We start from the raw sequence: 25,832 nt of genomic DNA, 5'->3' as shown, positions 1-25,832 counted from the left end.
TTTGTTGCCGGATCTTCTCAGAGGTCGATTCCTGGAGCACCGTCTGTGTTTTATTGTTGTATTATTAATTACCATACCTTATAATGCCTACATGAAAGGTTATGTATGCCTACTTAATAGTTCCGGTCGCCTTGTGAAATAAATCTAGCAGTGTAAGTGTTATGTTACAAGGTTATCATCATTTTATTTCACTGGTTTGGTGGTCAGTTGCTTGTTTCTTTTAATTAACCTTTTGAAACGTCCCCTTCGAAAAATTATTTAATTACTGCGCTGACAAACCTCTTAAATTATTTGATTTTCAAACAGCTGAGCAGAACTGAACGCATTCAGACATTTCGCTCTTTACCTATTCTGATCAACACTAAACTGACACACAATATTTTTAGCGCAACGCAATCTGACTTTCAAAAATCCCTACAAAAGAATAGCCGTGACTAACATTAACCTATACCTTTCACAAATCACTTACCTCACCAAAAATCTTCGTTACTCGAACTACTGCAATACAGCGAGCGCCACTACTGCCAGCTAAATAAAAGATTCAAACTACTGAAGGCACTAACTACTGATAGGCATAGTTAGCAAATGAAAGATTTTGATAGAGAACAAACAATTTATTTACCTTAATAGTGTTCAAAAGTCATAATATATATAGCAGTTCATGACATCCAGTCTTACAAATTTCAAAACTCCGCCATTTCTCTCCCCACATCCACCACTGCTGGCGGCTCACCTCCAACTGCGCAACGCTACGCGCTGTTCACATCCAGCTTCCTAACACTACAATGGCAGACAACAATGCAAACTAGCCACAGACTGAACACAGCACAGCCAGTGATTTTCATACGGAGCGCTACGTGTCGTTACCAATATAAAAACCTAAACAGCCTACTTACACTTTGCTTGTATTTGCTGTTTTACAGCAAGTTTCTAAATTTTTTATGTAACTGCCGTTCCTGGCGTGTAAGGCGTTCAGCCGTGATAGTGGTCATTTGCTTCAAAAACATTCGATATTTGTATTTTAGCAGTAAGCCTTAAAAACTTATTTACTGTCATTCCTGGCATCTGATACCTTCTGCTGTGTTTGTGGCCACTTACTTTTCAATATTTCAATACCTGAAAGTTGTAACTGCAGCGAGTTCTTAAACATTCTTAATTTATTGCCATTCTTGGCGTGGAAGGCCTTCAGCCGTGATCGCAGTGGCTTGTTTTTTTTTTCTTTTTTTTCACATTATCTGTATCTGTATTTTATGGTGATTTTTCCAAATTATAACACACTGGAAACACTATTATTTACAGTTTTTTTACTTCATTAATAACGTGTGGTATTTTTTATTTATTGTTGAGTCTGCAATTGCTGTTTTAAGAAGGAATGTTTGTAACTGTAAAAGGCAAACCAACAGTAACTGATTACGGCCCCGTCCACAATCGTAACCGAATCCTGCCTTCAGTGGAAGGCGGGAAGACGATATATGGATATAAATGAAAGAAAAACCTTTGATGTTTAAATAAATTGAATTGCCGGATCTGTACATTTATGATAGTTGAATAAATTTTAAATAAATAAGTTGGCCATATTTATCTGTTGCAGAGCGGATAGCAGTAAAACGTGAAAACGGAAGTTTGTGAGGGAATAAGTGAGGACTTGCTCTGGTAAAAATATCTATCACCTTTATTGAACACAGACATGACCAAACTAATAAACTAAACAACTAATAAATGGGTGATGGTTGCTGTTCTTCATACCACTTTTAGGCTAAGTTACAAAATTGCATTAACAATTTCGTCTTGGAGAGCACAGCACGATTTATCATTAATTATTAATTATGGAAGAGTCAGATAAATCTTTCAATGGAAACATTCACGCACATATACACTTATAGTAGATATTCAGGACAAATGTAAGAATAAAGAAAAAAACTTCAGCAGTACGCACGTGGTTGGCAAACGGTCGTTCCCTTGGCTTGCGTGCACGAAGTAAGTGAACAAGAATTCACCGATAACAATAAACTGTTAATAGTTGCACCATAGAAGAAATTCAGGAACTAATTTGGAAGTTTTACTCCAAGAATCAGGAACTGTGACACGTAATGATTCTCACAATCCGCGAACACGTGGTCGCCACAAACAAAAATTTTGAACAAAATGAGTGGTAAAATTCAGAATGGTGACTAAATTTGGCGGGATACATCACTGTGAGTCACGATCAGCGAACTTAAGACTCTAAGATCAGTACTTAACACGTGCCGATACAAGAAAGACATATGGGAACTAGATTCCGCACTGATACCGAAATTAGCGACATTTCAGAAATCTATTCAGTTATGGTATACTTGTGAGATCACCAACGAGCTAAATCAGACTAAATTGAGAAGATACATAATGAGTCCACATGTCTGAACAGAGGTAGAGCAGAACAATGGCTTGATGCAAAGCCAAGTGCAACTAGTTATAACGTTCCGAAATTAACCAGAAGAATTTCGTATGCCACTCAACGAGCAATGAGCGATGAGAGCAAGACGTTAATTTTGACTGGAGCTGAAATCTACAAAAACAAGATAATGAATTAACTACGAATAGGTTCAATCACAGTCGGTGTCGCCCGTCTCGGTTCTCCCGGAACACTAGCGAGAGAGCTCTTTTGCAACCCACGCGTCATGTTCCTTCGGAAGTGGCCAGAGATCTCCCTGTTGCGTGGTGCCAACCTGTACAAGAGCTCCGTCCAAGGCGAACAGAGACCTCTTGCTACCTGTACGTGTTTTATAGGGCTGGGTGTTCTGATACAGTGCAGACTATTTATAGTCTCACAGACCTGAATACTGAAATTTAACTTGTACACTCTCTTTCATGCTTTTCATTCATGAGGTGAGGGGAGGACGGGATGTATATACTGACATACTGCACATGGATGTATGGAATATGCGTGTGGGGCTCGTATAATTACCAAATATCTTAGTAAAATGTGAGGGGAAATAAAGGTAATATACCTTATGACCACTACAGACACACTAAACTCATCAGTGTTGTTTTTATGTAGTTTACAGTTTGCGCCAGGAATTGAGGTGCCAGAGGTCGCTACATTAAGTTAAATGTTAAACAAAATGATGAAGAGGCTGGTTTCGAGACCTTTTATTACAATTATGAATTTTACTACACTAGCCGATGGATTTAACACAGATTTGTTTTTTACACAAATTATAAAACTCCTGTCTTCGGTTGTTTTAGATTAATTTATGTGGTTATCGGTCTATCGGACACAAATATGGGAGATTTACAGAGAACACGCTTCCTTAGGAAATAAACCTCACCCTCTCACCCTTTTCAAATATTGAAGTTCTTCTGTTGAAAAATAGAAAATTTCACTTTCAAATAATAACAGTACAAGTCAAATTACCTTGTTTTATAGACCCTTATCGCTTAACACACTTTCTTAACAATGCCTAAAGTCATCCAGTCTTGTGTCAACAGTTAAGCTCGTTTCCCATTCACACTCAAGTAACCATTGCGTTTCCACTGTAATTAAATAGGTACCTACTGATCACAGAAGCATTTTTATTTACGTTCTTTATAAATATGTTTCTCCACAGAGATTACTGATTAACAAACACAATAGTACATCAACTAAAAATTTCAAAACTAATCCCGCGCGTCTTTCCGTGTAATAACTGAATTCCCGAAACACTTTTCTCTTCCGAGGCGACCTACAACTTCCAGCTCTTAATTATACTTTCTGGCAAGTTCTTCACACCATTCACCCGCGACGCGGCTGTGTGCGACTACCCCGAGCGGAAGCCCAACGACTCTTGCTGCACACACCAAAACGCGTGACCTCTACCGCTGCTGCACTGTTGACAGCAAGACGGGGCGTCCTTCATGGAAAATTGGCGCTCGGCTTCTAAAACTCCAGAAGCGAGCGAGGTAAGGAGTACAATACGGCTGTCATGATATCAAAGACGGCATAACTCTTTACAATATGTAGTGCAGTACACACAGGTGCCGATCCCTGAGCTGTGTGGTTTTTTTTCCAGTTTCTGATGTAATTTCCTTGACAAAGACAACTATTAATTTGTATACCTATCTTATCAAGATGTTTTTATTGTAATATATTTTTATATGAGTACCTATATGCAATATTCTGCACATTACTGTTACTATTTATACCCCTAAAAGTAATTCCACAAATTTGTCTGTTCTTGTGGTTTCTTTTATCTAAGTCGATTAAAAATGGTACTTTCTACCGAAACTAATCGTCAATAATGTCTTAACCTACGTCCCATACTCCTGTTCCTCCTCCTTGTCAGTGTTATCTACATGCTCCTTTCTCCTCAGATTCTGAGGAGAACTTCCTCATTCCTTATCCTATCAGTTCATTTTTCTGTAGCACCACATCTCAAACGCTTCCATTCTCTTCTGTTCCGGTTTTCTCATTGTTCATGATTTACTACCATACAATGCCGTGATCCAAACGTACAGTCTCAGAAATTTCTTCCTCCAATTAAGGTCTGTCTTTGATACTAGTAGACTTATTTTGGCCAGGAATGCCATCTTTGTACGTACTAGTCTGATCTCTGTGTGGTCCTTGCTTCATCCGTTACGGGTCTTTTGCTTCCAAGGTAGCAAAATTCCTTAGTGACTGGGGCCACCTTGCACTTTCCAAATCGAAAATGTTACAAGGGACAGAGGTTGAAATAAAAACATTGTGTCATTGATGTTCTGTACGTATCTCTCACACGTTGTTCGTGGGTGTTGTAGTCTTCAGTCCGAAGTCTGGTTTGATGCAACTCTCCATGCTACTCTAGCCTGTGCAAGCCTCTTTATCTCCGAGTAACTACTGCAGCCTACATCCGTCTGAATCTGCTAACTATATCCATATCTTGGTCTCTCTCTACGAGTCCCTCCTCCACCCCCACCCCTTCCCCCCACCCTCCACGCTTCCCTGCTGTACTAAATTCATGATCCGTTGTTTTCTCAGAATATGTCCTACCAATCGATTCCTTCTTTCAGCCGGGTTATGCCATAAATTTCTTTTCTCCCCAGTTCTGTACAGCAGCTCCTCATTAGTTACGTTATCTATCCGCGTAATCTTCAGCGTTCTTCTGTAACACGACATTTCGAAAGCTTCTATTCTCTTCTTGTCTAAACTGTTAATCGCCCACGTTTCACTTCCATACTTGGCTACATTCCATACAAATACTTTCGGTAAGGTCTTCCTGACACTTAAATCTGTACTGGAAGTTAACAAATTTCTCTTCTTCTCTTGCCGTTGCCAGTCAACATTTTATATCCTCCCTACTTGACCATCATCAGTTATTTTGCTTCCCAAATAGCAAAACTCATCTACTAATTTAAGTGTCTCGTTTCCTAAACTAATTCCGTCAGCATCACCTGATTTAATTCTACTACAGTCCATTATCCTCGTTTTCATTTTGTCATGTTCGTCTTATATCCTACTTTCAAGACACTGTTCATTCCGCTCAACTGCTCTTCCAAGTCATTAGACGTCTCTGCCGAATTACAATATCATCGTCAATAAGTCTTCCATAAAAATCTCGCAGAATGACTCCAATAGGAAAACCATATATATAATACAGGAGCTCACCGACATTGGTTCTTCCTAGTTGCAATTTGCAAATATATCAGGAAAGAGGGGGAACCATAGTGATACCAGTTCTTACGCCGCACACCGTAACTGGCTTGTGGAGTGTCGATGTAGGTGGATAAAAAAGAAATTTTCATAAAATAAACCACAAATAATAAAATTGCGTGTGAAAAATGTTCGCTTCAAATATCTTTCATTTAATCTGAGGTGGACTGCCATTTCATTTTGAGTTAATAATTTTTTGTGTGCGACTAATTCCAATATACGGGAATATATGCCAACATTAAATGTCTATGGCGCAGCCTTCTCATTTTTTGGTTACTGGGCAGCGGGAAATGCTGCCTCGCCTGTCGATGAGGCTATAGCGGCGAATAGCCTTCGCTATCTGGGGAGCCGTGATTGATATTGGCTCACGGGGCCTGTTAGCCATGTGTGAGATAGCGCCGCGCAATACAGAGGATACCAGGATGACAGACAGCTCTCTGATGAGTTACGCCGAGCCCTGCATTCTGCTAGTCGAGATCAATAACGGCCCCAGCAATGAAACACAGCCGCCGCTAATAGTCCCAGACTTATACATACATGGAAAATCCTTCATTTCATTGCTGCTTTAATACTTACTGTGCGCGGAGTCATCCCTTAAAGCAATCTCTATCTAGCTTTAGAAAATTTCGGAAATCCAAATCATACTCCGCGTAATAAGTAGACAAAGCAGATCTAAAGCGTTGCTTCACGAGTCAGTTCTTCGATCAAAACCTCAGCGCAACTCCAGGAAAAAGGAGTTTAGAACATCCTCGTATGAATCTTTGTCCCTGGCTACTGTTTGAATCATGTGAGTCTCCCCATATATCTACAGCTGGAAAGTTAAGATCTCAACCTACTATCATTGCATTGTCAGGAAATATATCTGAGATTTTCTCCAAGCTTTCTCCGAAGCGTTCTGTTATTACAGCTCCTAGGGCAGGTGGTCTATAGAACCACTCAATTACCGTTACGACTTTCGTACTTACTATTATGGCCTTTCAAGCTTAATATCATCCAAATTGTAACTTCTCAGCATCTATGAGTTATTCACATGAGTAGTCAAAGAAATCAGCTAAATTTCGATTACGCGATAAGTCACACAAATCTGAAAGCTGTAAATTCAACTAAATACTTGGGGATTACAATTACAAATAACGTAAATTGTAACGATCACATAGATAGTGTTGTGGGTAGAGCAAACCAAAGACTGCGATTCATTGGCAGAACATTTAGAGGGCGCAACAGATCCACTAAAGAGACTGCTTACACTACACTTGCCCGCCCTATTCTGGAATATTTCTGTGTGGTGTGGGACCGCATCAGGTGGGACTGACGGATGACATCGAAAAAGTTCAAAGAAGGGCGGCTCGTTTGGTATTATCACGAAATAGGGGAGATAGTGCCACAATCATGATACGTGAATTGGAGTGACAATCATTAAAACAAAGTCGTTTTTCTTTGTGACGGGATCTTCTCATAAAGTTTCAGTCACCAGTTTTCTTCTCCGATTGCGAAAACATTCTGTTGGCACCCACCTACATAGGGAGAAATGACCATCACGATAAAATAAAGGAAATCAGGGCTCGCCCAGAAAAATTTAAGTGCTCGTTTTTCTCGCGCGCCGTTCGAGAGTGGAACGATAGAGAGACAGCTTGAAGGTGGTTCATTGAACCCACTGCCAGGCACTTAATTGTGAATAGCAGAGTAATCATATAGATGAAGATGTAGATAAGGCGAACTCTCCACTATTATCCTGCAGCATTCAGGAAGTTAGATGGCATCTAATGCATCAACGTCTGTCATAACAATAACGTAAATACCGCGAAGAGCACTTGTGGCACGTTTGATGCCGAAAAAGAGGCCTAGTGCTCTATAGCGTCGTTGAATGGCTTTCACTGACGTGGATTTTCACCCTCAATTTGTTTCTCATGACATGCTAGACAATCGCTCGAAGTTTGTCGGCTGAGTACTAGTTCAGCCTGTTTGTTTCAATCTGAATTTAATATTTCGCAGCTGTTCAGTTTCGTTTACATCATGTTTCCGTTCCTGACACAATGTGGACATTATTTCTATTAATATGTGCGATTAATGCTGGGGCCTTACCAATGACGCTTAAGCACGTAACCACTGATTACAACACGTAATTCATCACAAATCAACAAGTCTACGTAGCATGATCGGAGGTCGTCGCAGAATCATCTGAACCTCTAGTTAAGACCACAACTCGGCTTCATATCAGAGGACAGCGATCGGTTCTGATTATTTCAGCTCGTTCGCAGCAAGACAGGACAGGATCCACCGCCAATTACTGGACTTTTTTTTTAAACAATTCAGAAAGCACGGAGCCAGTAGAACAGGACATCTGGTTCCGTACTGAACAGAGATTGCCTTCGCAACTAACGTAACCTCCCGCGGCCACACGATGTAGCCCTCACGGTCATCCCTGTTTATCACGTCGATGGTAGGAAAGGTTACCCAACATGTGTCAAGACCAAACCGACACTCATGGTTATTGCCTAACTATCTACAAACATCAAAGAAAATTTTGTATCACCCCAGTTCCCAGAGCTCCCGAAGATAGACGTTGACTGTGGATATTGTATCACAGACACAGTCCCTTTGTCTGTTAAGAGATGTCACTAAACCCGTGCAAAGCATGTAGACAACCATGCATGAGCAGCGCCCATTAGACGCAGGGGGTCCTACAGCCGATCATTTCCAGTCATTCCACCAGGCAGGAGGTACACAGCTAGTTTTGTCTGTAGTTCAACAATGCCTAGACGGTCAATACCGCGGTTCGATCGCGTCCGCATTCTTACTTCGTGCCAGGAAGGGCTCTTAACAAGAGAAGTGTTCAGGCGTCTCGGAGTGAAGCAAAGCGACGTTGTTCGGGCATGGAGATACAGACAGACTTGAACTGTCGATGACATGCCTCGCTCAGGCCGCCCGAGGCATACTACTGCAGTCGATGACCGCTACCTACGGATTATGGCTCGGAAGAACCCTGACAGCAACTCCACCATGACTTCACTCCTGAAGTCCATGGGGAGGTCCATCTTTGCAAGCACGATACCGTGCAGCGCGGTACAGATGGGCCCAACAACATACCGAATGGACCGCTCAGGGTTGGCATCACGTTGTCTTCACCGATGAGTGTCGCATATGCCTTCAACCAGACAATCGTCGGAGACGTGATTGAAGGCGATCTGGTCAGACTGAATACCTTAGACATACTGTCCAGCGAGTGCAGCAAGGTGGAGGTTCCATGCTGTTTTGGGGTGGCATTATGTGGGGCCGACGTACGTCGCTGGTGGTCATGGAAGGCGCCGTAACTGCTGTACGATACATGAATGCTATCCTCCGACCGATAGTGCAACCATATCGGCAGCATATTGGCGAGGCATTCGACTTCATTGACAACAATTCGCGCCCCCCATCGTGCACATCTTGTGAATGACATCCTTCAGGATAACGACATCATTCGACTAGAGTGCCCAGCATGTTCTCCAGATGTGAACCGTATCGAACACGCCTCGGATAGATTGAAAAGGGCTGTTTATGGACGATGTGACCCATCAACCACTCTGAGGGATCTACGCCGAATCACCGTTGAGGAGTGGGACAATCTAGACCAACAGTGCCTTGATGAACTTATGGATAGTAAGCCATGACGAACACAGGCATGCATCAATGCAAGAGGATGTGCTACTGGGTATTAGAAGTATCGGTGTGTACAGCAATCTGGACTGCCGCCTGTGAAGGTCTCGCTGTATGGTGGTACAACATGCAATGTGTGGTTTTCATGAGCAAAAAAGGGCGGAATCGATTTTTATGTTGATCTCTATTCCAATTTTCTGTACAGGTTCCGGAACTCTCGGAACCGAGGTGATGCAAAACTTTTTTGATGTGTTTATATCCTTCATCAAACACTCTGATAGTAGCATATAAAATGCCAGTTTTCTTCAATAGCAGTACTCCTTAATTCAAATATAACTTTTTTGTTAATTCTGGAGAATTTGAATTTTTAAAAATAAATGTTTAAACTATACCATAATCAGCTTTAGTTAGTTTTAATAGTTAGGAAGTACCAGACACGCAGCCTGTCATCATCTTTCGTGGCATTCAGCAATTTCAGCACGCAGTAGCTTTCTTTTCGGCTGCAATTGGCGTTAATAACTCCACTACACAATTTTAAATCGACTATTATTTGATTTACTTCAAGGTAAACAGAAAATTTCCACTAGAGTTGTCTTTAGGTATTTCAGGATTATACTCCCAGCTTTGATTTTCTTTTTGTGAAGTCTACACAAAAATTAGGTTGAATGGATACAAATTCTGCAAATAGAGAAAAATAGTACATCATATAAACCCAGTGAAAGGGTCATTTCATTCAAAAGTGACAAACAACTACACTGAAGAGCCAAAGAAAGTGGTACACCTGCATAATATGGTGTAGGGGCACCGCGTGCTCGCAGAAGTGCTGCAACACGACTTGGCATGGACTCGATTAATGTCTAAAGCAGTGCTGGAGGGAACTGACACCATGAATCCTGCAGGACTGTCCCTCAATCCGTAAGAATAAGTGGGGTTGAGACCTCTTCTGTACAGCACTTTGTGCTGCATCCCAGATATGCTCAATAATGTTCATGTCTGGGGAGTTCGGTGGCCAGCGGAATGTTTAAACTCAGGAGAGTGTTCATGGAGTCACTCTATAGCAGTTCTGGACGTGTGGAGTATCCCATTGTCGTGCTGGAATTGCCCAAGTCCGTCTAAACGCACAATGGACATTAATGAATGCAGGTGGTCAGACAGGTTGCTTACGTATGTCACCTGTCAGAGTCGTTTCTAGACGTATCGAGGGTCCCATATCACTTCAACTGCACACGTCCCACACCATTGCAGAGCCTCCACCAGCTTGAACAGTCCCCTGCTGACATGCAGTGCCCATGGATTCATGAGGCTGTATCCATACCCGTACACGTCCATCCGCTCGGTGCAATTGGAAATGAGACTCGTCCGACCAGGCAACATGTTTCCAGTCATAGACAGTCCAATGTCGGTGTTGACGGCTCCAGGCAAGGCGTAAAGCTTTGTGTTGTGCAATCATCAAGGGTACACTAATGGGCCTTCAGTTCAGAAAGCTCATATCCATTATGTTTCGTTGAATGTTCCACACGCTGACACTTGTTGATAGCCCAGCATTAAAATCTGCATCAATTTGCGGAAGGGTTGCTCTTGTGTCACACTGGACGATTCTCTTCAGTCGTCCTTGGTCCCGTTCTTGCAGAATCTCTTTCCGACCGCGGCGATGTTGGAGGTTTGTTGTTTTATCGGATTCCTGATATTCGCGGCACAGTCGTGAAATGGTCGTACGGGAAAATCCCCACTTCATCACTACTTTAAGATGCTGTGTCCCATTGCTCGTGCACCGACTACAACACCACGTTCGAACTCACTTAAATCTTGATAACCTGCCATTGTAGCAGCAGTAACCGATCTAACAACTGCGTCAGACACGTGTTGTCTTATATAGGCGTTGCCGACCGTAGTGCCGTCTTCTGCCTCTTTACATGTCTCTTTATTTGAATACGCGTGCTTATACCATTTTCTTTAGCGCCTCAGTGTATGTTATATTTAACCGAAGATTAGACTTCGCAGTAAACTGTGTAGATTTAATGTCAGCCTAAATTTTATAACTAAAATAATATAAGATAGTTTTCTCTGTTCTGATACTGCCGATTGACTGCAAAATTAAAATTCATGATTCCTTTCATGTCTAAATGGGTTACTAGCTATAACAGAAGAAAAAGAAATAATAACAAACAGGTAAAATACTAGTGATATTGCCTTTACCTCTACGCTACGTTAACAACAGCTGGACCCGATTTCATGCTGGAGGAATTTTGGTGATCGTAGGACTTATAATCGTAAATTACTTTTGGCACTCTACTGAACTCGTGTTTCTGCACAGCGAATCTGATACTAGAAGAAAATAGGAGCGGAATATTATATATTGCTTGAAATAATGGGGATAAATTCTGATAATATCTATCTCCATTTACTGACTTTAATTTATTAATAAATATCGTACCGAAATGTTTGATTCCTACAATGCCACTGAACTTCTTCCAGACCCATTTATCACCATCGTCAGAGTGATTCAGCTTTTTAAAAACGCCCTTCACATGTCTTGTACTGGCTCTTCGATGAAAAATTAATTTGTGACTGGAGCAGATACACGAACGCTCATACGAACTCCTGAAACACGTATGTAACATAGCAGCGATGGCGAGGCATTATAGCATCTGTGACCAGAGAGTATGCGCTTGACCGCGCGAGTGTTGCGAGCGGTTCTCAGTCTGTCAGTCTGTCGTTGCGAGTCAGTCGAGTCAGTCGTTGCGAGTCTGTCAGTAGTAGTCGTTGTGAGTCCGTGAGTAGTCGTTGCGAGTCTGTAGCTCTGTCTAGTTGAGAGCAGTACTCAGTCTGTAGTCGTCATGCAGAGCCGTCGGTCAGTAGTAGCAGCCCAGTGCGGTTGTGTGATGTAGGCGGTCGGCAACACTGGTCAAGATGAGGAATAAGGTATACTGTTAATTAATATAATCATTAGATAATGAAAAATTTTATTTATTGTAATTATTCTCCAACAAGTCTCCCAATAATAATTTTTTTATTTCAAAAGCATTTTCTCAAAAATTTAATTTTTTATTGAACTCAAGATTTCGTTGCACTTCCCATTTCATTCCACTTCTTTTGAAGAAAAATTCCACTAAAATCACAAAAAAAAAGAGAATATTATTATTTGCAATGCAGTTCCTCCAAGCGGTGCGCAACAACAAGAGCAGATATGTGACATCCATTTATTCTGAGGTAAGACTTTAATTCTGATTGTTTTACACAGGGCCAAAGACCGATGTTTCGGTTTAATTGAATTTTCTTGTCACTGAATGGACTTTAATTTTTTGAAGGATTTATATTTGAGTCAGATTGCGAATTTCACATTTTTGTTGCCATTGTCAGTACATTTCATTGTGGGCAGGTTACGCTTAGCACAATGTCCATTAGGATTCATAATTAAATATTGTCTTATTTCTTTCTTTAAAATTACGGTGGGGAGGTTACACTTGGCGACACCCAGTCCAGGATCGAATTTCGTTGAGAGTCTTTTGAGCGACAGTCAGATATCTGCTCTTATTTGCTTAGATAATTAGGATTTGGCGCAACGCTTTTAATAATATTGTGACTTTCTTTCTACAGGTCAACGGCAATTTGCTGCTTTGTTGTATTTGTGTGTTGCTTTTGCATTGTGCTTATTTGTTTTGTGAATAATTGTGACTATTGCAAAAATGCCGCGAAAGACTGTGAATAGTGTATCGCGAAGTATTGTGAATGAAATTACCGACTTAAACAACGTGACCGATAGTAATTGTGATACGCAGCGTAATGATGACAATCCTGCGTTCACTAACAATCAGTGCATTCCAACCACTAATGATGACTTTTACCTTAATGATGAGCAAACGAACTCAATTGTCTCGTCTGTTAATTTGACAATTGATGACGCAGAACGCTCTATTGTAATGAGCGCTGCCCAGCTTAACACACCCGATTCGGAAAACTCAAGTAATGTACAGACAAATTTGTCTAATGAAAATGAACAGGATACACAAAGTAGGACAGATTCATTTAATTCCGAAATAATGTCTGACAGTGTACATCCGACTGGTAATCCTTTTTGTAAGTTGCAAAATGACCAAATGGTCACACAAAGCGGGACAATTGCAAATACACCGTCAAATAGTACAGAGAATGGAGTAGATAATGTTACATTGGGTCAAATTATGGCAATATTGCTACAAAATAATGAGCAGATCAAACAACAGAGTGAAAATTTCAAACAACTTAGGGAAGATAATAAACAACAGAGTGAAAATTTCAAACAACTTAGGGAAGATAACAGACAGCTTTGTGAACAAATTAGAGACGTTGCCGCGCAGTGCCATGCCACTAAGGAACAGTTGCGCGTAGAAATTGAGGCTTGTTCTCAAAAAAATAGCGAAGAAATTAAGTCTGTTGCGCAAGAATTAAGAGAAATGCAAACAGCCGCAACAGAAACACTCAGAGACGAAATTAGCGGAGTCGCTAAACAATGCTCTGAAAAAGCTGCACAATTACGGGACGAGTTTAGAGCAATGACGGTAGAACTTTCGCGCACTATGGACGCAAAGATAGACGCGAAATTCGAACAGCAGAACACTCAGATTAACGAGCGCTTTAATCAGCACATACAGAACAGTGATACGCGTTTCCGCAAATTTATTCAAGATCAAAATAAAGTCAAACGTCAGGTTATGGAAACAATCACTGCACAAAGACAAGAGGACAAACGTAAAATGTTCGCGAAAGCGAAGACGTATGTAGACAATAATATTACTACAGTGTCCGACAAAATTAATACCATAGAACAATTGAACGCGGAATTACGGGATGAAATTTCTGACCTTAAATCAAAAACAGATACACACACAGTAAATATTCAAACAGTGACAGATAGATTTGAACAATTAGATCTAACACAGGATTGCGATGTCATCAAAGCTGATGTTAAAAAACTGAGCGAAACTACGCGCAAGTTGCAAAAACAGATTAATGCGTCTGATTCTAAAACCGATGATCAGGTTAAAATACTGGCTGAAAGATGTGATGAATTGGCCAGTCGTATTGATGTTATCGAAAATGCTAATGACAATAAATCAGACGATACTGCACCGGTTTCATTTATCCAAACACCTGAATTTCAAAATTTACAGCAGACTATTAATGAGATCGATTCATCTAACAACACGTTACGTAGGAAGTTATCAAATTTACAACAAGAAGTAACAGAAATGAAAAACACTTCTGTTAATAATACACAACAGACGCCACTTTATGAACATGTGTCAGACTCACGCAGAGCGTATAATTTGGGTAATCTGCAGAGAGTACGGGACTTAGATTCCGAACAACCACAGTTCAATAGATACTCTTACGATCCTGAACCTGTTCCATCATGCAGAGATGATAACTTCGACTACAAACATTTTCTGTCAGTGAGAAAGTTTAAGGTTTTCAAAAACGATAGAACGCAGATTCACCCACTGGATTGGATTCAACAGTTTAGCTTTGCTCTTCCACCGACTTGGCCTGTAACACATAAACTTGAATTTATTTGCAGTTTTTTGGAAGGCGAACCGGCAACTCGTATGAGACCGATCGCGAGACAGTGTTACTCGGTAGAGGAATTTCAGAATGCTTTTCTGTCAGCGTACTGGTCGAAGACGACACAGCGCGGAATTAAAGATCAACTAATTAGTTTGCCAAACTATGAAAACTCAAATTTTCCCAGTGTAACGCAATTTTTTGAGCACATGGTACAACAAAACCAGTACCTAAGTGAACCGTACAGTGAATCCGCACTTATACAACTATGCATCTCTAAATTACCACGGTCATTACGAGTGTCACTTCTAACGGGCCAGCAAAAAGAAAACATTTCAGCATTCAGAGATCTTTTACAGCTCTTGGAGGTACAGCAATCCGATTATTCTTTTGTAAACAAAAACTTTTCGTGTAACAACCAAGGTCAACAACAGTACTACAATCATGATCAGGGACGTAATTCCAATCGGAAAGATAACAGACGTTTTAGGAACGACAACTACCAAAACTTTAGTAACAGGCAAAATTCTAATTATCAATACCGTCAAAATTTTCAGCAACAGGAACAACACTTTAGTAACAATAGAGGTGTTTCACAACAACAACATCAAAACCAGCCGGTTAACATACATAACCAACAATGGAATACACAAGGTCAACCGGGCTTTAATGTTTCGCCGCGTGGACGTATGGTCCCTGGTCCAACAAATAGTAACGCACGGGAGCAGAGAAACAACTATGTACAGAGAAGACAGTATTTCAATTCCTATCGCAATACACCGTATAGGAATGACTATTACGACAGACGTAAAAATGATGAGCACAATTACCAGCGTACATATAATAACAGTCGGTCTCACCAACAGCAAAATCATACGCAAGAACATATTCTCATGAATGAACCCGACAGTAGGTACCATCCAGAGCGTAACACGCCTGGAAGAAGTAATAGGACAGTTCAAATAGTCGAAATGCCACAGAATCCTCCTGATAATAAGAACACGTCAGATAGAATCTGACTAGATAATGTACAGGACGCATCTTCCAATAATACAAGCACTACCTTAGACACGCAAAATGTTGTTCACGAAAATGTAATTACTTTTGACGACATCAGAGACACTCTTTTACAGGAAAGACCAGTTATTCAGAAAACCATTTCACATCCTGTTATCGAAATTAAAATTGGTTCATCGAAATTTTCAGCAGTAATCGATTCCGGATCACCTATATCAGTAATTAATGAGGAGACTTTCAACGAGTGCAACAAAGAGAATACTTATCCGACGTTACCTTTAGGCAAAACAAAAGTGAAAGGAGCAGTATCGAGTAAAGGTGTAGACGTTAAATTACAGACGCATTTATCATTTTGTATTGGAGGTCATACTTTCCACTCTAATTTTTGGATTGTTCCTTTATTGACAACAGACGTAATTTTAGGTACTAATTTTCTCGTACAACACGATGCAGTGGTTGATTTTCAAAATTCTTATTTAATGCTAAAGGACGAAAATGTACAATTGGCTTTAGAGTTTCAGCATTCATTGTCTGCGGAAGAGCAAACAATTAACCGCACAGAGGTCATTTCCGCAACACGTAACATAGATTGTAATCCCACATTGTTCACGGATACGTACGTACACAACTATAATACTCCAGACGAAGTTGACTACGACGTAATACAGATGATTTCTGATAAGGTTAAAGAGAGCAGTGCAACTACAGACGACGAACGAACGCAATTACACAAAATTCTTTTACAGCAAACTCCAGTTTTCGACAACATTCCTGGTACTATGTCCGGATTTATGTATGAATTTCAAGTGAAACAGCACGATACATTTAAAGCAAAGCATTATCCTATTCCATATATCCACAGAGAACAAGTTAAAAAAGAATTGCAGGATATGCTTGATCAAGGAATTATTGAACCAGCAGTTAGTCCGTACATAAACCCGCTGCATATTGTTAAGAAAAAAGATGGCTCACTTCGCCTCGTACTTGATTCACGTCACATTAATGACATTATTATTAATGAAACAGATCGACCACAGACACTAGAGGAACTTTTACAGAAATTTCATGGTACAGCTATTTATTCCACATTAGATTTGAAATCGGGATTTTGGCAAATTCAACTTCATCCGAATTGTAGAAAATACACAGCATTTCTCTGTTTTGGCGACTGTTATCAATTTTGCAAATTACCGTTCGGCTTAACTATTTCTTCTGCAGCTTTTATTCGCGGTTTGAACACAATACTTCCGACAGAACTTAAGGACAGAATCACGACGTATGTAGACGACATTCTTATAGCAGAAGCTAATTGGTCTGAACACAATCTGATTCTTGAACAACTGTTACAAACTTTTCGTGCACAAGGACTTACAGTTAACCTCAGTAAATCGCATTTTGGCAAAACTTCTATAAAATTTCTTGGACACGTAATTTCAGCAGAAGGCATTGCACCTGATCCGGAAAAACTTCAAGCTCTACGTGACATTACTGTTCCTACAACAAAAAAGCAATTACGCAGTTTTTTGGGCTTAATTAACTTTTTTCGCAAATTTATTCATCACTCCGCTTTAGACACGCCTAGATTATGTCAATTAACAGGTAAAAACACTATCAGGTCTTGGGATAAGCAAGCACATTCTGAATTTATGAACCTGAAATATGCTCTGTTGAATGCACCACTTTTATCGCACCCAGATCTTACCAGAAATTTTTCCATTGCTACCGACAGTTCCAACACCGCTTTAGGCGTACACATTTTCCAGGAAATAGAAGAAGATGGTTCCACAGTAATTAAAAACATCGCATTTGCAAGCCGCATTTTGTCACCTGCTGAGCGAAATTATTCTGTTACAGAACTTGAAACATTATGTGTTGTATGGGCTTTCACGAGATTAGGCGTTTTCTTTATGGCAGACACACCACCGTTTACACTGACCATAGAGCCATACAATTTTTGCTTTCAGCCAAATTCACTCACGATAGATTAAGTAGATGGAAACTATATTTACAAGAATTTAATTTTACGATTGTTCACATTCCCGGCACACAAAATGTTATAGCAGACGCACTATCGCGTTCTCTCGGCAACAATCAGCAAGACGTAGCAACCAACTTCTGCAAAGCAAATTTCAGTGTCATGTACATTCAGCAAGTTGCATTTGAAAACTTTATTTCATCGTCATTACAGGACATAGCACAAGAACAAAACAAAGACAATGTGTGGAAAGATATTAAACAGCTTTGGCTAGATAAGAATAATGTTACGATTAGGAACCACTACACTGTACGCAATGACATTCTGTTTCGCCGCTCTCATCCTGACAGCAACAATTGGTTATTATGCATACCTGACGAACTGGTTAACAAATTAATTTGGTACACTCATTTAAGCTACGCACATTACGGAGCACGAAAATGTTTTCTTATACTGAGACAGAACTGTTATTTTACCAACATGGAGAAACGTATACGACGAGTTTTAGCGTCTTGTAAAATTTGCCAGAAAGCTAAATCAGACACCACTTCACATATTCCTCCTTTATATCCCATTATACCTGTTAAATTAAGACACATGGCCGCAGTAGACATTTTTGGTCCGATTCCGAGAACTAACAGAGGTTTTTGCTACATTTTTGTCGCTGTTGAGCTCACTTCAAAATTTGTTACTTTCACTCCATTACGCAAAGCTACTGCTAAAACTGTTTCGAAAGCATTTGTAAAACATTTTCTATCTCATGTAGGGCATGTAATGAAAGTAATTTCTGATAATGGATCACAATTTCGTAGTAGCGTATGGACATGCATGTTACGAGCTAGAAACATTTCTCCGATCTATATATCCAAGTACCACGCTTCTTCGAACCCCTGTGAAAGATTAATGAAGGAAATTGGTAAGCTGTGCCGAATATACTGCCACAAAAGACATATTGATTGGGATACACACATACTCTCATTCCAAGATGTAATTAATTCCATTCCAAATGAATCCACTATGCTATCTCCGACTGTTATACTGAAAAACGTTGAACCACCGAACAAAATTAAAGAATTAATAGAATTTCCCAAAAGTCGTCGCCTACGACACCACGAAATAATTGACATTGCGCTGAACAACATCAAACGTGCCGCAGAGCGCCGGAGAAGACAGCAAAAACAGGTTTGTAGACGCCGAGACTTTCACGTTGGACAGAAGATATTGATACGTACACACTATTTATCCAGTAAATTAAAAGGTAAGTGCAGTAAATTTGAACTTCTATACGCAGGTCCATATCGGATTCGCAGCATCCCTCACCCCAATGTTGTACACGTCGAAACTTTGAGAACCAGAAAATCGAAAGGCAATCACCATATCTCAAACATTAAACCGTTTATTGAGTGAAACCACTGTATGATTCAACACACTATGATGTCATTTACTAATGCAATTAATTCACCTGACTAATTACTGATGATTATCGTATTTTTTCTTGGCAAGTGCCCGGCAAGGTAAGGTTAGCAGGTCGCTTTTCTTGTCGTTACACATCAGACCGTGCACATTTTCCATTTTTTTTGTGTATATGATTGTACTCCAGTTTTGTTTGTATGCACTATGAAATAGTTAAGATATAACACACACCAGTCGACTTTGACATTTTTTTTTTGCCTTATGACATCTCAACATCGTGACTGTTTCACATTTTTTTTTGCTGCTGCATTGTATTATTCTGTGTATATTTTTGCATTTGAACACTGTCAATGTTTTTGACATATTACGTTTTCTGTCATGTTATGCTGTAGGGTTAATTATGTTACCATAAACCAGTCATTATCTAGTGGGTATATGATTTAAATGCAGGACATTAATCTTTGTTCATCAATTTCAGAAAGGAATGATGATTCTAAGAAATAAATTTAACATAAATGGGAATTTCACCTACGGAATAAACGAAAGGAGATGCAATAACTTTATGAGGAAGAGTAAATGGATCAGGATTAACAAACATTAACAAGAATATACTATACTCATCACAGAATAGCAGTCTTAACTAATTTTTTCTTTCAGAATACAAGGTGATTGATGCAGGCTGTCAGAGAGAACTACACATCTTAGTTTTAGTGATGAAATATGCTAGAGATAAGAAATAGTTATGTAATGAGTAACGAAGTGATTTTTTGCAGATGATAATGAGTACTGATGAATAATGATGAAGGATATGGTATTATGAATAATGAAGTTTTTCTTTACAGGTGATGATAATGGTGAAGTTATGATGATATGGATAATGAAGTTTTTTTCTTTACAGATGAGGATAATGTTGAAGTTATGTATTTATGCTACGTAGTTATTTAAGTATTTGTTGCAGTTTGCTTTGACAGCAGGTGTTACATTGCATAGTAGGATGACTGAAAGTTTTGGAAAGGACAGCTATGGAACACATTTTTATACACACTTCACTGCCTGTTAATTCGAAGTTCACTACTTTTCAGCATAGTGTGCGTTTCTTCTTTCAGGTCAATAATCCGTTTTTGTATTTTTTCCAGGAGAAGCTTTTCATGATACTTACTAAACCTGTTAGTTATTATACCTGTTCTAGTACTTGCATTTTATTTTTTTACCCATTTGTGTTTATCACTTATAAATGTGATCACATACACTGCCTTGTTACATAATCTTGCTACAGCTGACTCATGACGAATGACGTTACCTATCCTCATTTGCTGCAATAGGTCAAAAGCAAATAGTGTTATGTTTCAGCAATTAATTATCGATCCCAACGCAATGCATTGCTACCAAAAAAAATGTATTACCAGTCGCACATAATGTCACTAGTTTATGATAATTCTGAATAATACTGATCAACTATGAATAGCATGTCACTTGAGTAATGACCTCTTAATGAGACTATATTCAAAATGATGCTTTGTCACTAGCTAATAACTGCCACTGTTTATTGTAATGTTACCACTTATAATGCCTGTGATTATTAATGATTTGACTGTAATTAACTGATTTTTAATAATGACTTCGTAATAATCTGAATAATACTGAATGATGATTCTATTCAATACTTGCTGGCCACTGAGTGCCAATAATTGTCACTTGAAGAATTGTGATTAATTATGCCATTGATTAGCTCTTGTTTCCAATGTTGATACTTTGTAACCAGAAAAGAATGTGACTGTTTAATAATGCTTTGTAATTAATTAAGGCTACTAATTCTTACTATATTGAAATGACAAATGATTAATTAATTAACTATAATTACGCAAATGATTAATTAACGACAAATGATTAATTAACTGTAATTAGACAAATGATTAATTAACGACAAATGATTAATTAACTGTAATTAGTCAAATGATTAATTAACTGTAATTAGACAAATGATTAATTAATGACAAATGATTAATTAACTGTAATTAGGAAAAGGCTAATGATTATTGGAATGACAAATGATTAATTAACTGTAATTAGGAGAAGGTTAATGACTCTTAATTATACTCTGTAACTGAAAAGAATGCGATTATTTCATAATGCTTTGTAACCAGGAAAAGAAGGCTACTGATTCTATGTACAACAATTAATGAACATTTTTCTGTAATACTACATACTTGGTACAGAAATGTTCAATAACTGGGCTATGAATGCCACAAACTACTAATTAAGTCTGTAATTGTCAATATTATGTGACTTGATGTCCTTCACCTCATAAGCTGACTACCCTGAATTACTGCAATGTCCATTTGTCCTGTTTATCCTAGTGATCATGGAGCACTATCTTTGGTTTTGCACTAATTCTACGTTGGTGTGCCTTGTAAGAGTGTGGTGTTGACACGACATGCTGTCCACCACCATGAGCGATGAAGACATTATTATGGTCCCACTGTTTGGTGTACGTAATGTACTGCCAAAATGAAAACATGGAACATTACTACGACAGTTCAGTGTCTTTGCTACACTGTTAATTCTGATGGGAAAAGATCTTCAAGTTGTGTCACTTGGTGTTGTACTTCTGTGGAAAGATATGGACTTTCAGAGCAGCTGTGTGCAATCTAAAGTGCTACAACCATGATGCAATCCTTCCCTTTCCTATCCTGATTCTTGTCACATAAAGAAAAAATTTTTTTGGTAACATCATTTATGTTCATAGGTTATACATTTTTCGATTCGCTGAACTCCAATGCGAGTACACTTATGTCACTTGTCAACATAATATTTTTTGCCAGTCTGTTCATTTGTTCTGAATATGCTAAAGAATTTTCAGTGCCTGTGCACTTTATTATCTGTCAAATAATTTGTATATACATTTTTCTGATTTGCTACTATGTTTTGTACTCACATTTTGTCTTTGTCTGATATATTTTGTACTTAGTGCGTGTGCACAACATTTAAATATTCTGTAAGTTGTAGAATTTTGTTAATTAAAGAAAAATTTTGCCGCGCTTGGCAAGTCCAAATGACTCACCATCGCTGCCAAATTTTTGCCCCCCCAGTGGAGGGTTATGAAACACGTATGTAACATAGCAGCGATGGCGAGGCATTATAGCATCTGTGACCAGAGAGTATGCGCTTGACCGCGCGAGTGTTGCGAGCGGTTCTCAGTCTGTCAGTCTGTCGTTGCGAGTCAGTCGAGTCAGTCGTTGCGAGTCTGTCAGTAGTAGTCGTTGTGAGTCCGTGAGTAGTCGTTGCGAGTCTGTAGCTCTGTCTAGTTGAGAGCAGTACTCAGTCTGTAGTCGTCATGCAGAGCCTTCGGTCAGTAGTAGCAGCCCAGTGCGGTTGTGTGATGTAGGCGGTCGGCAACACTGGTCAAGATGAGGAATAAGGTATACTGTTAATTAATATAATCATTAGATAATGAAAAATTTTATTTATTGTAATTATTCTCCAACAAGTCTCCCAATAATAATTTTTTTATTTCAAAAGCATTTTCTCAAAAATTTAATTTTTTATTGAACTCAAGATTTCGTTGCACTTCCCATTTCATTCCACTTCTTTTGAAGAAAAATTCCACTAAAATCACAAAAAAAAAGAGAATATTATTATTTGCAATGCAGTTCCTCCAAGCGGTGCGCAACAACAAGAGCAGATATGTGACATCCATTTATTCTGAGGTAAGACTTTAATTCTGATTGTTTTACACAGGGCCAAAGACCGATGTTTCGGTTTAATTGAATTTTCTTGTCACTGAATGGACTTTAATTTTTTGAAGGATTTATATTTGAGTCAGATTGCGAATTTCACATTTTTGTTGCCATTGTCAGTACATTTCATTGTGGGCAGGTTACGCTTAGCACAATGTCCATTAGGATTCATAATTAAATATTGTCTTATTTCTTTCTTTAAAATTACGGTGGGGAGGTTACACTCCTAATTGACATCTAAATACGAAAAAATGTAAAAGTAACTAACTGTAGATTAATAACGATACAGATCAATTTATACTGCATCCAGGAAAGGTGCAATGTGACAAAAGCTACGCATACGTCATTCAGCAGCTCAACAGGGACTGCTTCCAATGAAACAAACAGATCAACGATCTACGTTACTAAAATGATATTTGTAGGCATCAAAATTATAAGGGTCAGTAAAATGGAAAAGAGACAAATGGAAAAATATTAATAACTGTTTATTACTTCAAAAGTAATTTGGTAACATGTGAGTGGGCCCACCCGTTGCCAAGGGTGTTCGACAATGCCGTATTTGACTGTGTGAGCCACAGTATTCCCCAAAATAAACTGAGATTTTAAGGAACTGACAGTATACTTCAGTAACGGATAACGTCATATCTAACAAAAAGAATGCAAAAGTTATAGTTAAATCACTTACAAAGCACCATTCTAGGTCCACAATATATTTTCTGAAACATATAAAAATCAATCGTATGTATGTTCCATATCTCCTCTTAAACCACCGACCCGATTTCAACCAAACTTGGTACACAGATCATTTGCTGTCTGAAAAGGATCGCTGTAGGGGTAAGAACCACCAACATGTCAAAGAAGTAGGGGCGGAGCTGAGAAGGTAGTGTAGTACACGATGCGCGGATATCCAGAATTCATTCACCCAATATTGATTGAGAACATACAGTGGCTCGCAAAAAATCTTACACCTAATTTCAAACCTTTAAGAAACTTTTTTCGCTGGAAATCCCCACAAAATCATGAAAGGAAAAAAGTTTATCGCTTACTACATTACTGCTGGTCATGCAGTAAATGTATCGCACGAGGCATGACGTTTTCGTTTATTACTTACCTACCACTAACTGTGTCCGTGACACATTTTTGCAGATAGTGTTCACAGTACCAATGAAAGTACCTGCAAAAATATATATTGTGTGACTCATAGTTCAGTCGATATGACGTAATAAACACTAAGATGTGTGAAAAACTGCCCTATCATGCATGACGTTTAAATTTATTACTTCTTTGTTACTAACACTATTCGCAAACCCCATCCATAGACAAAATTGCCTAAACTATTTGTGGTGAATGAACCAGCGTTGTCTGTCACTATCAGTTGTGGCAGTCTAAATGTTCCAAAAATTTCGCTCACATTCTAGATTACTACTTGTGCTGTTGATCCCCTTTTCGGCAAGAACCATGCAAACCTACTGCATGCATCCATACAAATTAAAATAGGTTTGTTGCCCGCTTTTGATGTTGGCAATGAGCCACGTAATCGACATACTTAAATTGGAAATACCAGTCGAGAAATTTGGATGCTAGATACCGTATCTTGCTACTCTGACCAGGTTTGCAAACCCACAAATCTCACAATCTGCCACCCTCTTGCAAATTTCGGTATCCATTTTGGGCCATAGAAACTGTTGTCGAGTTTTTTATTGAGTGTTATAGAACCCCAGATGGCCTCCTACTGGAGACTCGTGGATATACCTAATAACAATGGAATAAGTTCATCGTGCATTACTATTTTCAGCTGCCCCAGCCACACACTTTATAACACACTACCTTATCTTTTAAAATAAATGGTACTCCTTCATATTTCTGAAGCTTTCGTTTGATGTTGTAAATGCTCTTGTCACTGCCTTGGAACTCCCTAAGATCCCGAAACATAACTAGGGTTACATCAGGATGGAAGTGACATACTGTGTGAGATTATCTTCTCCTTTTAGTGGAGTCTCTGATTTTTATCGTTCTGCTCCAAGTGTTGCTTAACCCAACTGCTGGCACATATTACCGATGTCATAATGGAAGGACAGGATAATCATCGCCCACCTAGCAATGTGCCAGTTTTTCAATGTGCCAATTTTTCGGGGCTTAGCCAACACCCATCTCCATTATCTGTCTCTGAAATAAACTTTCTATGTCCGAGGCAATATGTCATTCCACACATTAAAGCAAGAGCTTCTAATTCATAAACGGAATATCTTTTCTCCAACTCACCCCAAACATCTAGAGGTGTAGGCAGTTGCCCTTATACAGCCCCCTTTCTCTTGCAACTAAACTGATGCTATTCCTTGATCTGAACTGTCAGTCTGTAGAATAAACTCAGCACTGAAATGAGGTATGGTTATCACCGTTGCTGACAGAAATAATTTTGTGCCAGAAATGGGAAGAACCCTAATCGATTTTACATCCCTTATGAGGTAATTAATTGAGCCACTGCCCCTTATCAACAAACCATTGATAAATTTGGGTACGAAGAATATCGGAGCCGCAGTTGGTAATTTAAATGGTTGAATAACACCATATACGAACATATTTTCTAACTTCTCCAGTAATATCTTCATTCTGGGTGGGGATAAAAACTGTAAGGGGTCTTTTAAGTTGAACTTGGTCCATCAATTCAGTACGAAATTCCAGTATAGGGTAGCTTTCCAATTCCTGAGTTAGGAGGTCAGCAAATTGTTCATAAAGGGCCCTCAAATATTGTTTTTCACAAATCTGTTTCAGAGGTCTAAGTGATTAACTAATTTATATGATCTGCCGTCACTGTCTATCCTTTCAGGAGGTTTTGCACTACCCGCCACCACCAAGTCTCTTGCCCAAG

Source organism: Schistocerca americana, chromosome 3, assembly GCF_021461395.2.
Source record: "Schistocerca americana isolate TAMUIC-IGC-003095 chromosome 3, iqSchAmer2.1, whole genome shotgun sequence".
Classification (NCBI taxonomy): domain Eukaryota; kingdom Metazoa; phylum Arthropoda; class Insecta; order Orthoptera; family Acrididae; genus Schistocerca; species Schistocerca americana.
Note: the sequence above shows the minus strand (reverse complement) of the source record.